The sequence below is a fragment of the Myotis davidii genome, unplaced genomic scaffold (genome assembly GCF_000327345.1).
Source record: "Myotis davidii unplaced genomic scaffold, ASM32734v1 scaffold1270, whole genome shotgun sequence".
In the NCBI taxonomy this organism is placed as follows: domain Eukaryota; kingdom Metazoa; phylum Chordata; class Mammalia; order Chiroptera; family Vespertilionidae; genus Myotis; species Myotis davidii.
This window is the reverse complement of record NW_006281978.1, coordinates 286,686-290,712: the sequence shown is the minus strand read 5'-3', so window position 1 is coordinate 290,712 and position 4,027 is coordinate 286,686.

The window sequence follows — 4,027 nt, the reverse complement described above, 5'->3', positions numbered from 1 at the left end:
TGGTCAGAACACATACAAGAAGCAACCAGTGAATGCATAAATAAATAGAACAACAAATCTCTCTCTCTCTCTCTCTCTCTCTCTCTCTCTCTCTCTCTCTCTTTCATCAATAAATAAAAATTAAAATAAAAGGGATCATCTTGAAAAAAAAAATGAAGTATCATCATTCCCATTGAATTAATGTGGAAATTGAGACCTGGAGGGGTTAAATATCTTATCCAGGATGATACAACTAACAAGTGGCAGATCTGGAATCTGAGTTTCATTTTTCTTTCTTTAAAGCTACTTTATTGCCTCCCATTTAACAGGATTTTGAATTTTGATCCCATTAGATAAAATATTTTATATTATTTTCTGTACTATTTTATATTATTTTCTGGGTATAGGTCAAGCATGTCAAACTCAAAGGCTAACACAGGCCAAATAAACAAGGTTTAAGTTTATGTGGGTTGCAAAAAACCAAAAGCTTGAATTTTCATAGAAACGTATGTTTATTTCGATAGAGACATGCTGAAGACATTAGGCTGAAATAAATGAGTCATCATTGACATAAAATAATAGAACATTTTAATAAAAATTAATATTTTTTCTTGAACATTAACTTACCAGACACTGAATAACTGCACAAATTAATAAGTGTAACGCAAATAAACTTATTTTTCTTGTTCTCCAAAAGCGAAATATTTTCTGTTGCGCACACCAAACAAGTCAGTCCAAGACTAATGACGTGGCAATCAACTGCTAGAATAGTCACTGCTAGTATTAGTAGAGAGAAACAGTGCACCTGCGCGTAAGGCGTGTAAGGGAATTGAATGCAGCACGATTATAGTAATCAGTCATTAGCGAACGTTGTAGTTCGTTATTAATAATTATGTATAACAAGATGTTGTAAAAATTAAGTTACAATTTTTTAAAAATATATTTTATTGATTTTTTACTCAATAAAGAGTAAAAGGAAGGATCTCTCTGGGTAAGAGAGGAAGGGAGAGAGATAGTCAGAAACATCGATGAGAGAGAAACATCGATCAGCTGCCTCCTGCACATCTCCTACTGGGGATGTGCCCGCAACCCAGGTACATGCCCTTGACTGGAATCGAACCTGGGACCTTTCAGTCCACAAGCCGACGCTCTATCCACTGAGCAAACCGGTTTCAGCAAGTTACAAAATTTTTATAAAAATGTTTTTTACGTACCGTTCTATTGGCTAGGCCGCAAAAATATTCGTTGTGGACCCCATGGGGCCTGCAGGCTGGGAGTTTGACATGCTTAGTGTAGGTGGCCCTAGGACAGGTGGTATTTATGTGACTCTGAAGGAGGCTGAAGGTCTCCAGGCAAATCCTGATCTGGGTAAGACAGGGATAGAAATTTTGATTTATCTTACAGTAAAGCTCTGTTTGCTTTTATTAGGAATGTATGCATGGCTACATTCCTGTCAGTGTACAACTTCAGTGTTTACCACAGTTAGTAGGAATACCTTAGATTTCTATTCATGTTTTGTTCAATAGAGCAAGAGCTGAAGTATTTAACTTTAATGAGTTGATCTTTTCCAGTGTTCTCAGAAAGAAAAGCACATATATTAGCTTACGAAACTGACACGCAGAGTGCCAATAGAATCTTAGATTTGGAAGAGACCATAAAAGATGAAAGATGACCTAGTTTAGTCCTTGCATTCCAGCCTCAAGGTATATTAATTGTTAACAGGGGTTGAATATTGCTTCTGTTCTTATTTAAAGCAATATTTATAGTGAATAATTCTTATTATTTAGGAATGTTCAAATTAGATAGGATCAAATGAAATTATTTCATTTTACAGATGAGGAAACAAGTAACACCTCTTTTTATAAGACCATACGTATGGTTGAATGATGATATGAGTTTTTCCTTCTGGATATAATACTGATACTTTCTATTAAAATCATGTCAGAGAAATTTTAATTCTAGCCCATGAAATATGAGAAAGTGTTACCTCTCTGCTTCTCCTAAAGGGAGGATGGGATTAGAGCAATGGAGGGGGTGTGCATGTGTGTGTGCACACGCGTGCGTGCTTGGAAGTGTGCGTGCGTGTTGGAGATTGCAAAACCATAATATCTACTCACTTTGATAAAGAAATGCCATGAACTTGAGCATTTGACTTAGATTGAAAATGACTTTCTGCCAAGAAAGGCTCTTTACAAATCTTTGGCTAGTTGCAAATGCGAGATAGGATCATTCTTGTACTAGAGCCACCAGCCATGCATACCACCAGTCATGGTTACTAACCTACACTCCAGGGGTGAGGAAGCTGGAATTCTTTCACATGGACTGATCCCAGGTTTGCCTAGAAGAAAATACAAGATTCCAAATACCTTCCACATCTGGATCCCACACTGTGAGATTTGGCAGTCGTACTACTTTAAAAATGTTGCAGCATTGTTAGATAACCTGCCAGGATATGTTGAAATGGTACATAGTTTGGAATATTCCACATATGGGTAAGTATATAAGTTCTTAAATGCTGTTTTTCTTGTCCTTAATCTGGCAAAGAAATTTAAACAATCAGAAATCATAGCAACATGGTTCATTTTAGCATATTTATTCATCTTTGTTTTAATTATATTTTCTGGGAAAGTACCATTTAAAAGGTACATTGTTTAATGTAATAGGCAAGATGCTTGGAAAATCTTGTATATAGAGAGATCTCTAATGTAAGATATTTTCAGTGTGTACATTTCTTTACATACTTGCAATTATATTTTTCATTTGGGATTGCTCTGGTTCAGTAGTAGTGAAAGCTGGAATACTATGTTGAGAAGGATTCTGAAGTTTCACCAGGGTTTTTAATGGGAAAAAATACCCTGAGTGATTAGAGAAAAAATATACATTTTGCACCATGTATTTTTTAAATGGCACATTTTATGCTATATGCTAGAGGCCCAATGCACGAAAATTCATGCAAGAGTAGGCCTTCATTCCCCTGGTGGCTGGCACTGGCTTCCCTCTGGCACCCGGGACCTGGGCTGCTAGCACCGGCTTCCCTCCTGCACTGGGGACCCAGGACCCGGGACCCGGGCTTCCCTATTCTGGCCACTGGCAGGCAACCGGAACCGAGGCTGGCTTCTCTCGGGCTGCCCGCAGGCACCTGGGTCCTGGGCTGGCTTCCCTCAGGCCCTGGCTTGGTCAGGAAGGACATCCGGAAGATGTCTGGTCCAATTAGCATATTACCCTTTTATTATTATATGTATTTTACAAAAAGCTAAAACTTAATATGACACCCCAAAACATTGCATTGTGGACTTAAGTGGATGAATCATATAGCATATGAATTATTAATATGGTTGAATTAATATCTGTCATATTTGTTACTGTTTTCTATTAGCTGTCCTTGTTCTTTATACCTATCTTTATCTCCCATTCTTTTTTTTTTTTGCCTTTGTGGCTTTAATTGAGCATTTTGTATGATTCAATTTCCCTTCCTTTCTTAGCATATCAGTTATACTTCTTTCTTTACTTTCTTTAGAGGTTGTCCTAGAGTTTGTAATACACACACCAAACCCAAGTCTACTTTCTTTTTTAAAAATTTTTTTTTATTGATTTCAGAGAGGAAGGGAGAGGGAGAGAGAGATAGAGACATCAATGTTGAGAGAGAATCATCGATGGGCTGCCTCCTGCACACCCCCTCCTAGGGATTGAAACCACAACCTGGGCATGTGACTTGACCAGGAATTGAACTGTGACCTCTTGTTCATAGATCAAGGCTCAACCACTGAGCCATACTGGCCGGGCTCAAGTCCACTTTCAAATAACATTATACAATTTCACTAATGCAAGTAGCTATCATAACAAAATATTCCCAGTTCTTTCCTCCTATCCCTTATATCTTTGCTGTCATTCATTTCACTTATATATATATATCTCTTATCTAATAATAGACAAACATGGTAATTAACCATACCTCTGACATGCTTCCCATTGGCTAATCAGGGTGATATGCAAATTAACTGCCAACCAAGATGGTGGCCGGCAGCCAGGCAGCTGAAGCGAACAGGAG